This window comes from Anomaloglossus baeobatrachus, chromosome 9 (genome assembly GCF_048569485.1).
Source record: "Anomaloglossus baeobatrachus isolate aAnoBae1 chromosome 9, aAnoBae1.hap1, whole genome shotgun sequence".
In the NCBI taxonomy this organism is placed as follows: domain Eukaryota; kingdom Metazoa; phylum Chordata; class Amphibia; order Anura; family Aromobatidae; genus Anomaloglossus; species Anomaloglossus baeobatrachus.
This window is the reverse complement of record NC_134361.1, coordinates 983,390-996,637: the sequence shown is the minus strand read 5'-3', so window position 1 is coordinate 996,637 and position 13,248 is coordinate 983,390. Positions and strand designations below refer to the sequence as shown.

Sequence of the window (13,248 nt, the reverse complement as noted above, 5' to 3'; positions counted from 1 at the left end):
ACAGTGCTGACCACTGAGCCACCGTGCTGCTTATATGCAGTACTGATGACTGAGCCCCCATGCTGCACCATATACAATACAATGCTGACCACTGAGCCAGCGTATTGCCCTATATACAGTATAGTGCTGACCACTGAGCCACCATGCTGCCTATATACAGTACGGTGGTGACCACTGAGCCCCCTTGCTGCTAATATATATATATATATATATATATATATATATATATATATATATATATATATATTAGCAGCAAGGGGGCTCAGTGGTCACCACCGTACTGTATATAGAGCAGCATGGTAGCTCAGTGGTTAGCACTAATATTTTTTTTGGGTAACACAGTGGCTGAATTTTTAGCACTGTACTAATATATATATAGGGTTAGGGGTATATATTATATATTAGTACAGTGCTAAAAATTCAGCCACCGTGTTACCCAAAAAAATATTACAGTGCTAACCACTGAGCTACAGTACTGTGATGGCCACTGAGCCACCGCTCTGCTCTATATACAGTACTGACCACTGAACCACCATGTTGTCCTATATACAGTACGACCACTGAGCCACCATGCTGCCCTTTATACTGTATAGTGCTGACCACTGAGCCACAATGCTGCACTATACAGTACAGTGCTGGCCACTGAGCCCCCTTGCTTCTCTACATACAGTACTGGCCACTGAGCCCCCAGGCTACCCTATTAGCCACCATGCTGCTCTGTATATGAGTGCTAGCCACTGAGCTACTTTGTTGCCCTATATACAGTACAATACTGTACAGTGGTATTCACTGAGCCACCACTATACTCTACATAAAGTACAGCGCTGATCACTGGGCCATTGTGCTGCTCTATAGATAGCACGGTGCTAATCACTGAGCTGCTCTATATGTTACAGTGCTGACCACTGAGCCTACGTACAATGCTAACCACTGAACCACCGTGGTGCCTTATATACAGTACTGACCACTAAGCCACCATGCTGCCCTATATACACTACGACCACTGATCCTCAGTGCTGCCCTATATACAGTACTGATCACTGAGCCACCATATTGGGCTACATACTGTATAGTGCTGACCACTGAACCACCATGATGACTATATACAGTATAGTGCTGACCACTCCGCCACCATGCTGCACTATATACACAGTACAGTAGAGGCCACTGAGCCCCCTTGCTGATCTATATACAGTTATGACCACTGAGCCCCCATGCTGACCTACATACAGTAAAATGCTGACCACTCAGCCCTCATGCTGCCCTATTAGCAATCGTGCTGCTCTATATATGAGTGCTAACCACTGAACCACCTTGCTGCCCTATATACAATACAATACTGACCACTGAGCCCCCTTGATGCCCAGCACATTGCCTCTGGTTCCAGTTGCACAGCCTGTGAGCTCACAGTGGGCACAGGGGCCGCGACATCGGGGATTGGGGTACACTACCGTACCCACGAGGATTGGGTACACCTGAGGATCAGGTACACTGCCAAACCCCCCCAATCTGGGACACTGTGGTAAACCCGCGGATTGGGTACACCACTGTACACCCGAGGATTGGGTACACCGCCGTACACCCGAGGATTGGGTACACCGCCGTACACCCGAGGACTGGGTACATCCAGAGATTGGTTACACTGCCGTACACCCGAGGATTGGGTACACCGCCGTACACCCATGGATTGGGTACATCCAGAGATTGGGTACACTGCCGTACACCCGAGAATTGGGTACACTCGAGAATTGGGTACACTCGAGAATTGGGTACACTGCGGTACACCCGGGAATTGGGTACACACGAGGATTGGGTACACTGCCGTACACCCGAGGATTGGGTACACTGCCGTACACCCGAGGATTGGGTAGACCTGAGGATTGGGTAGACTGCGGTACACCCGAGGATTGGGTAGACCTGAAGATTGGGTACACTGCCGTACACCCGAGGATTGGATAGACCCGAGGATTGGATAGACCCGAGGATTGGATAGACCCGAGGACTGGGTACACTGCCGTACACCCGAGGACTGGGTACACTGCCGTACACCCGAGGACTGGGTACACTGCCGTACACCCGAGGATTGGGTACACTGCCGTACACCCGAGGACTGGGTACACTGCCGTACACCCGAGGACTGGGTACACTGCCGTACACCCGAGGACTGGGTACACTGCCGTACACCCGAGGACTGGGTACACTGCCGTACACCCGAGGACTGGGTACACTGTCGTACACCCGAGGACTGGGTACACTGCCGTACACCCGAGGACTGGGTACACTGCCGTACACCCGAGGATTGGGTACACTGCCGTACACCCGAGGACTGGGTACACTGCCGTACACCCGAGGACTGGGTATACTGCCGTACACCCGAGGATTGGGTACACTGCCGTACACCCGAGGATTGGGTACACTGCCGTACACCCGAGGATTGGGTACACTGCCGTACACCCGAGGACTGGGTACACTGCCGTACACCCGAGGACTGGGTATACTGCCGTACACCCGAGGACTGGGTACACTGCCGTACACCCGAGGACTGGGTACACTGCCGTACACCCGAGGACTGGGTACACTGCCGTGCACCCGAGGACTGGGTACACTGCCGTGCACCCGAGGATTGGGTACACTGCCGTACACCCGAGGATTGGGTACACTGCCGTACACCCGAGGATTGGGTACACTGCCGTACACCCGAGGACTGGGTACACTGCCGTACACCCGAGGACTGGGTACACTGCCGTACACCCGAGGACTGGGTACACTGCCGTACACCCGAGGACTGGGTACACTGCCGTACACCGAGGATTGGGTACACTGCCGTACACCCGAGGATTGGGTAGACCTGAGGATTGGGTACACTGCCGTACACCCGAGGATTGGGTAGACCTGAGGATTGGGTAGACCCGAGGACTGGGTACACTGCCGTACACCCGAGGACTGGGTACACTGCCGTACACCCGAGGATTGGGTACACTGCCGTACACCCGAGGATTGGGTACACTGCCGTACACCCGAGGATTGGGTACACTGCCGTACACCCGAGGATTGGGTAGACCTGAGGATTGGGTACACTGCCGTACACCCGAGGATTGGGTACACTGCCGTACACCCGAGGATTGGGTAGACCTGAGGATTGGGTACACTGCCGTACACCCGAGGACTGGGTACACTGCCGTACACCCGAGGATTGGGTAGACCTGAGGATTGGGTACACTGCCGTACACCCGAGGATTGGGTAGACCTGAGGATTGGGTACACTGCCGTACACCCGAGGATTGGGTAGACCTGAGGATTGGGTACACTGCCGTACACCCGAGGACTGGGTACACTGCCGTACACCCGAGGATTGGGTACACTGCCCTACACCCGAGGATTGGGTACACTGCCGTACACCCGAGGATTGGGTAGACCTGAGGACTGGGTACACTGCCCTACACCGGAGGATTGGGTAGACCTGAGGATTGGGTACACTGCGGTACACCCGAGGATTGGGTACGCCACACATCGCCTGCTCACCAGCTGTGCCACATTACCTCTGACCATTGGAGGACATCGTGCAGGGATCGCGCAGACAGTGGAGACTATCGCGACAGCCGCCGATCCCACCTGGAGGAGGGTTTCCCCCGCGGGTCGGGAGTGACACAACTCCTGCCAAGTGCCGGCAACACCGGCCCCGCGCCCCCGCCGCCCCGCGCAGGTGACCAGGAGCTGCCGGGACCCTCCGCCGCCGCCCGGCTGTTACCATAGAGACCCATCACCGGGCGCCACCGACAGCGCAACGCCCGAGGGCGCCCGGAGCTGAGCGCTGCAGAGGGGAGCGGGCGGCGGAGCGGCGGGGGAGCGGGGCCGAGCTGCGGCTCAGTGGGGGTTTAAATGTCCGGAGCGTCGGGGACACCCGGGAGCAGGAGGAGGAGGAGAGGGGAGAGGTCGCAGCTACACGCACCTGTTCCGGGACTCCGCAATCCGGGACCGGGGGGGCGGCGGCGGCGGAGCCGGGGGTCCGCGGCGGCTTCTGCTCCCGGACGAAAACAAGAAGAAGAAGAAGAAGGTTTCGGCGGAGACACTGGCAGCAGCGAGCGAAAGCAGAGAGCCAGGCCGCGCAGGGCGTGACGGGAAGTGTAGTCCGGACACCGCGCCGCCCACCACTGCCGCCAATGGAGGCCAGACTGCTCGAGAACTACCAGTCCCAGCATGCACCACAGGCGGCCGGGGCAGGGGGGAGAGGAGAGAAAAAAACGAGCGCAGCGCACACATCCATCCCAGAGACACAGAGAGGACAGTGGTGTACACAGCACTGTACACAGGAGGACAGTGTGTGACAGCACTGTACACAGGAGGACAGTGTGTGACAGTACTGTACACAGGGGGACAGTGTGTGACAGTACTGTACACAGGGGGACAGTGTGTGACAGTACTGTACACAGGAGGACAGTGTGTGACAGTACTGTACACAGGAGGACAGTGTGTGACAGTACTGTACACAGGAGGACAGTGTGTGACAGTACTGTACACAGGAGGACAGTGTGTGACAGTACTGTACACAGGAGGACAGTGTGTGACAGTACTGTACACAGGAGGACAGTGTGTGACAGTACTGTACACAGGAGGACAGTGTGTGACAGCACTGTACACAGGAGGACAGTGTGTGACAGTACTGTACACAGGAGGATAGTGTGTGACAGTACTGTACACAGGAGGACAGTGTGTGACAGTACTGTACACAGGAGGGCAGTGTGTGACAGTACTGTACACAGGAGGACAGTGTGTGACAGTACTGTACACAGGAGGACAGTGTGTGACAGTACTGTACACAGGGGGACAGTGTGTGACAGTACTGTACACAGGAGGACAGTGTGTGACAGCACTGTACACAGGAGGACAGTGTGTGACAGTACTGTACACAGGAGGACAGTGTGTGACAGTACTGTACACAGGAGGACAGTGTGTGACAGCACTGTACACAGGAGGACAGTGTGTGACAGTACTGTACACAGGAGGACAGTGTGTGACAGTACTGTACACAGGAGGACAGTGTGTGACAGTACTGTATACAGGAGGACAGTGTGTGACACTACTGTACACAGGAGGACAGTGTGTGACAGCACTGTACACAGGAGGACAGTGTGTGACAGTACTGTACACAGGAGGACAGTGTGTGACAGTACTGTACACAGGAGGACAGTGTGTGACAGTACTGTATACAGGAGGACAGTGTGTGACAGTACTGTACACAGGAGGACAGTGTGTGACAGTACTGTACACAGGAGGACAGTGTGTGACATTACTGTACACAGGAGGACAGTGTGTGACAGTACTGTACACAGGAGGACAGTGTGTGACAGTACTGTACACAGGAGGACAGTGTGTGACAGCACTGTACACAGGAGGACAGTGTGTGACAGTACTGTACACAGGAGGATAGTGTGTGACAGTACTGTACACAGGAGGACAGTGTGTGACAGTACTGTACACAGGAGGACAGTGTGTGACAGTACTGTACACAGGAGGACAGTGTGTGACAGTACTGTACACAGGGGGACAGTGTGTGACAGTACTGTACACAGGAGGACAGTGTGTGACAGTACTGTACACAGGAGGACAGTGTGTGACAGCACTGTACACAGGAGGACAGTGTGTGACAGTACTGTACACAGGAGGATAGTGTGTGACAGTACTGTACACAGGAGGACAGTGTGTGACAGTACTGTACACAGGAGGATAGTGTGTGACAGTACTGTACACAGGAGGACAGTGTGTGACAGCACTGTACCAGGAGGATAGTGTGTGACAGTACTGTACACAGGAGGACAGTGTGTGACAGTACTGTACACAGGAGGACAGTGTGTGACAGTACTGTACACAGGAGGACAGTGTGTGACAGTACTGTACACAGGAGGACAGTGTGTGACAGTACTGTACACAGGAGGACAGTGTGTGACAGTACTGTACACAGGAGGACAGTGTGTGACAGTACTGTACACAGGAGGACAGTGTGTGACAGTACTGTACACAGGAGGACAGTGTGTGACAGTACTGTACACAGGAGGACAGTGTGTGACAGTACTGTACACAGGAGGACAGTGTGTGACAGTACTGTACACAGGAGGACAGTGTGTGACAGTACTGTACACAGGAGGACAGTGTGTGACATTACTGTACACAGGAGGACAGTGTGTGACAGTACTGTACACAGGAGGACAGTGTGTGACAGTACTGTACACAGGAGGACAGTGTGTGACATTACTGTACACAGGAGGACAGTGTGTGACAGTACTGTACACAGGAGGACAGTGTGTGACAGTACTGTACACAGGAGGACAGTGTGTGACAGTACTGTACACAGGGGACAGTGTGTGACAGTAGGTACACAGGAGGACAGTGTGTGTCAGTACTGTACACAGGAGGACAGTGTGTGACAGTACTGTACACAGGAGGACAGTGTGTGACAGCACTGTACACAGGAGGACAGTGTGTGACATTACTGTACACAGGAGGACAGTGTGTGACATTACTGTACACAGGAGGACAGTGTGTGACAGTACTGTACACAGGAGGACAGTGTGTGACAGTACTGTACACAGGAGGACAGTGTGTGACATTACTGTACACAGGAGGACAGTGTGTGACATTACTGTACACAGGAGGACAGTGTGTGACAGTACTGTACACAGGAGGACAGTGTGTGACAGTACTGTACACAGGAGGACAGTGTGTGACAGTACTGTACACAGGAGGACAGTGTGTGACAGTACTGTACACAGGAGGACAGTGTGTGACAGTACTGTACACAGGAGGACAGTGTGTGACAGTACTGTACACAGGAGGATCAGTGTGTGACAGCACTGTACACAGGAGGACAGTGTGTGACAGTACTGTACACAGGAGGACAGTGTGTGACAGTACTGTACACAGGAGGACAGTGTGTGACAGTACTGTACACAGGAGGACAGTGTGTGACAGTACTGTACACAGGAGGACAGTGTGTGACAGTACTGTACACAGGAGGACAGTGTGTGACAGTACTGTACACAGGAGGACAGTGTGTGACAGTACTGTACACAGGAGGACAGTGTGTGACAGTAGCTGTACACAGGAGGACAGTGTGTGACAGTACTGTACACAGGAGGACAGTGTGTGACAGTACTGTACACAGGAGGACAGTGTGTGACAGTACTGTACACAGGAGGACAGTGTGTGACAGTACTGTACACAGGAGGACAGTGTGTGACAGTACTGTACACAGGAGGACAGTGTGTGACAGTACTGTACACAGGAGGACAGTGTGTGACAGTACTGTACACAGGAGGACAGTGTGTGACAGTACTGTACACAGGAGGACAGTGTGTGACAGTGCTGTACAGGGGCAGTGTGACAGTACTGTACACAGGAGGACAGTGTGTGACAGTACTGTACACAGGAGGACAGTGTGTGACAGTACTGTACACAGGAGGACAGTGTGTGACAGTACTGTACACAGGAGGACAGTGTGACAGTGACAGTACTGTACACAGGAGGACAGTGTGTGACAGTACTGTACACAGGAGGACAGTGTGTGACATTACTGTACACAGGAGGACAGTGTGTGACAGTACTGTACACAGGAGGACAGTGTGTGACAGTACTGTACACAGGAGGACAGTGTGTGACAGTACTATACACAGGGAGGACAGTGTGTGACAGTACTGTACACAGGAGGACAGTGTGTGACAGGTACTGTACACAGGAGGACAGTGTGTGACATTACTGTACACAGGAGGACAGTGTGTGACAGTACTGTACACAGGAGGACAGTGTGTGACAGTACTGTACACAGGAGGACAGTGTGTGACATTACTGTACACAGGAGGACAGTGTGTGACAGTACTGTACACAGGAGGACAGTGTGTGACAGTGCTGTACACAGGAGGACAGTGTGTGACAGTACTGTACACAGGAGGACAGTGTGTGACAGTACTGTACACAGGAGGACAGTGTGTGACAGTACTGTACACAGGAGGACAGTGTGTGACAGTACTGTACACAGGAGGACAGTGTGTGACAGTACTGTACACAGGAGGACAGTGTGTGACAGTACTGTACACAGGAGGACAGTGTGTGACAGCACTGTACACAGGGAGGACAGTGTGTGACATTACTGTACACAGGAGGACAGTGTGTGACAGTACTGTACACAGGAGGACAGTGTGTGACAGTACTGTACACAGGAGGACAGTGTGTGACAGTACTGTACACAGGAGGACAGTGTGTGACAGTACTGTACACAGGAGGACAGTGTGTGACAGTGCTGTACACAGGAGGACAGTGTGTGACAGTGCTGTACACAGGAGGACAGTGTGTGACAGTACTGTACACAGGAGGACAGTGTGTGACATTACTGTACACAGGAGGACAGTGTGTGACAGCACTGTACACAGGAGGACAGTGTGTGACAGTACTGTACACAGGAGGACAGTGTGTGACCAGTACTGTACACAGGAGGACAGTGTGTGACAGTACTGTACACAGGAGGACAGTGTGTGACATTACTGTACACAGGAGGACAGTGTGTGACAGTACTGTACACAGGAGGACAGTGTGTGACAGTACTGTACACAGGAGGACAGTGTGTGACATTACTGTACACAGGAGGACAGTGTGTGACAGTACTGTACACAGGAGGACAGTGTGTGACATTACTGTACACAGGAGGACAGTGTGTGACAGCACTGTACACAGGAGGACAGTGTGTGACAGTACTGTACACAGGAGGACAGTGTGTGACATTACTGTACACAGGAGGACAGTGTGTGACAGTACTGTACACAGGAGGACAGTGTGTGACAGTACTGTACACAGGAGGACAGTGTGTGACAGTACTGTACACAAGGAGGACAGTGTGTGACAGTACTGTACACAGGAGGACAGTGTGTGACAGTACTGTACACAGGAGGACAGTGTGTGACAGTACTGTACACAGGAGGACAGTGTGTGACAGTACTGTACACAGGAGGACAGTGTGTGACAGTACTGTACACAGGAGGACAGTGTGTGACAGCACTGTACACAGGAGGACAGTGTGTGACAGTACTGTACACAGGAGGACAGTGTGTGACAGTACTGTACACAGGAGGACAGTGTGTGACAGTACTGTACACAGGAGGACAGTGTGTGACAGTACTGTACACAGGAGGACAGTGTGTGACAGTACTGTACACAGGAGGACAGTGTGTGACAGTACTGTACACAGGAGGACAGTGTGTGACAGTACTGTACACAGGAGGACAGTGTGTGACAGTACTGTACACAGGAGGACAGTGTGTGACAGCACTGTAACACAGGAGGACAGTGTGTGACAGTACTGTACACAGGAGGACAGTGTGTGACAGTACTGTACACAGGAGGACAGTGTGTGACAGCACTGTACACAGGAGGACAGTGTGTGACAGTACTGTACACAGGAGGACAGTGTGTGACAGTACTGTACACAGGAGGACAGTGTGTGACAGCACTGTACACAGGAGGACAGTGTGTGACAGTACTGTACACAGGAGGACAGTGTGTGACAGTACTGTACACAGGAGGACAGTGTGTGACAGCACTGTACACAGGAGGACAGTGTGTGACAGTACTGTACACAGGAGGACAGTGTGTGACAGCACTGTACACAGGAGGACAGTGTGTGACAGTACTGTACACAGGAGGACAGTGTGTGACAGTACTGTACACAGGAGGACAGTTGTGTGACAGTACTGTACACAGGAGGACAGTGTGTGACAGCACTGTACACAGGAGGACAGTGTGTGACAGTACTGTACACAGGAGGACAGTGTGTGACAGTACTGTACACAGGAGGACAGTGTGTGACAGCACTGTACACAGGAGGACAGTGTGTGACAGTACTGTACACAGGAGGACAGTGTGTGACAGTACTGTACACAGGAGGACAGTGTGTGACAGCACTGTACACAGGAGGACAGTGTGTGACAGTACTGTACACAGGAGGACAGTGTGTGACAGTACTGTACACAGGAGGACAGTGTGTGACAGTACTGTACACAGGAGGACAGTGTGTGACAGCACTGTACACAGGAGGACAGTGTGTGACAGTACTGTACACAGGAGGACAGTGTGTGACAGTACTGTACACAGAAGGACAGTGTGTGACAGCACTGTACACAGGAGGACAGTGTGTGACAGTACTGTACACAGGGGGACAGTGTGTGACAGTACTGTACACAGGAGGACAGTGTGTGACAGTACTGTACACAGGAGGACAGTGTGTGACAGCACTGTACACAGGAGGACAGTGTGTGACAGTCACTGTACACAGGAGGACAGTGTGTGACAGTACTGTACACAGGAGGACAGTGTGTGACAGCACTGTACACAGGAGGACAGTGTGTGACAGCACTGTACACAGGAGGACAGTGTGTGACAGCACTGTACACAGGAGGACAGTGTGTGACAGCACTGTACACAGGAGGACAGTGTGTGACAGCACTGTACACAGGAGGACAGTGTGTGACAGTACTGTACACAGGAGGACAATGTGTGACAGTACTGTACACAGGAGGACAGTGTGTGACAGTACTGTACACAGGAGGACAGTGTGTGACAGTACTGTACACAGGAGGACAGTGTGTGACAGTACTGTACACAGGAGGACAGTGTGTGACAGTACTGTACACAGGAGGACAGTGTGTGACAGTACTGTACACAGGAGGACAGTGTGTGACAGCACTGTACACAGGAGGACAGTGTGTGACAGCACTGTACACAGGAGGACAGTGTGTGACAGTACTGTACACAGCGAGGACAGTGTGTGACAGCACTGTACACAGGAGGACAGTGTGTGACAGCACTGTACACAGGAGGACAGTGTGTGACAGTACTGTACACAGGAGGACAGTGTGTGACAGCACTGTACACAGGAGGACAGTGTGTGACAGCACTGTACACAGGAGGACAGTGTGTGACAGTACTGTACACAGGAGGACAGTGTGTGACAGTACTGTACACAGGAGGACAGTGTGTGACAGTACTGTACACAGGAGGACAGTGTGTGACAGTACTGTTACACAGGAGGACAGTGTGTGACAGTACTGTACACAGGAGGACAGTGTGTGACAGCACTGTACACAGGAGGACAGTGTGTGACAGCACTGTACACAGGAGGACAGTGTGTGACAGTACTGTACACAGGAGGACAGTGTGTGACAGTACTGTACACAGGAGGACAGTGTGTGACAGTACTGTACACATGAGGATAGTGTGTGACAGTGCTGTACACAGGAGGACAGTGTGTGACAGTACTGTACACAGGAGGACAGTGTGTGACAGCACTGTACACAGGAGGACAGTGTGTGACAGCACTGTACACAGGAGGAGTGTGTGACAGTACTGTACACAGGAGGACAGTGTGTGACAGTACTGTACACAGGAGGACAGTGTGTGACAGTACTGTACACAGAGAGGACAGTGTGTGACAGTACTGTACACAGGAGGACAGTGTGTGACAGTACTGTACACAGGAGGACAGTGTGTGACAGTACTGTACACAGGAGGACAGTGTGTGACAGTACTGTACACAGGAGGACAGTGTGTGACAGTACTGTACACAGGAGGACAGTGTGTGACAGTACTGTACACAGGAGGACAGTGTGTGACAGTACTGTACACAGGAGGACAGTGTGTGACAGCACTGTACACAGGAGGACAGTGTGTGACAGTACTGTACACAGGAGGACAGTGTGTGACAGTACTGTACACAGGAGGACAGTGTGTGACAGCACTGTACACAGGAGGACAGTGTGTGACAGTACTGTACACAGGAGGACAGTGTGTGACAGTACTGTACACAGGAGGACAGTGTGTGACAGTACTGTACACAGGAGGACAGTGTGTGACAGTACTGTACACAGGAGGACAGTGTGTGACAGTACTGTACACAGGAGGACAGTGTGTGACAGCACTGTACACAGGAGGACAGTGTGTGACAGTACTGTACACAGGAGGACAGTGTGTGACAGTACTGTACACAGGAGGACAGTGGTGTACACAGTACTGTACACAGGAGGACAGTGTGTGACAGTACTGTACACAGGAGGACAGTGTGTACACAGTACTGTACACAGGAGGACAGTGTGTGACAGCACTGTACACAGGAGGACAGTGTGTGACAGTACTGTACACAGGAGGGCAGTGTGTGTGACAGTACTGTACACAGGAGGACAGTGTGTGACAGTACTGTACACAGGAGGACAGTGTGTGACAGTACTGTACACAGGAGGACAGTGTGTGACAGTACTGTACACAGGAGGACAGTGTGTGACAGTACTGTACACAGGAGGACAGTGTGTGACAGTACTGTACACAGGAGGACAGTGTGTGACAGTACTGTACACAGGAGGACAGTGTGTGACAGTACTGTACACAGGAGGACAGTGTGTGACAGTACTGTACACAGGAGGACAGTGTGTGACAGCACTGTACACAGGAGGACAGTGTGTGACAGTACTGTACACAGGAGGACAGTGTGTGACAGTACTGTACACAGGAGGACAGTGTGTGACAGTACTGTACACAGGAGGACAGTGTGTGACAGTACTGTACACAGGAGGACAGTGTGTGACAGCACTGTACACAGGAGGACAGTGTGTGGACAGTACTGTACACAGGAGGACAGTGTGTGACATTACTGTACACAGAGGACAGTGTGTGACAGTACTGTACACAGGAGGACAGTGTGTGACAGCACTGTACACAGGAGGACAGTGTGTGACAGCACTGTACACAGGAGGACAGTGTGTGACAGTACTGTACACAGGAGGACAGTGTGTGACATTACTGTACACAGGAGGACAGTGTGTGACAGTACTGTACACAGGAGGACAGTGTGTGACAGTACTGTACACAGGAGGACAGTGTGTGACATTACTGTACACAGGAGGACAGTGTGTGACATTACTGTACACAGGAGGACAGTGTGTGACAGTACTGTACACAGGAGGACAGTGTGTGACAGTACTGTACACAGGAGGACAGTGTGTGACAGTACTGTACACAGGAGGACAGTGTGTGACAGTACTGTACACAGGAGGACAGTGTGTGACAGTACTGTACACAGGAGGACAGTGTGTGACAGCAACTATACACAGGAGGACAGTGTGTGACAGCACTGTACACAGGAGGACAGTGTGTGACAGTACTGTACACAGGAGGACAGTGTGTGACAGTACTGTACACAGGAGGACAGTGTGTGAC

General features: G+C 52.4%; 1 protein-coding gene across 1 annotated transcript in view; it reads right to left on the bottom strand.

The window, feature by feature from the left end:
* BCORL1 (BCL6 corepressor like 1) overlaps positions 1-4,098 on the bottom strand; it is a 126,626-nt gene extending 122,528 nt beyond the window's left edge. The window contains 1 exon segment of the mRNA XM_075323048.1: positions 3,950-4,098. The gene's annotated coding sequence lies outside the window, so the exon portion shown is untranslated.
* Between the last annotated feature and the right edge of the window lie 9,150 nt (positions 4,099-13,248).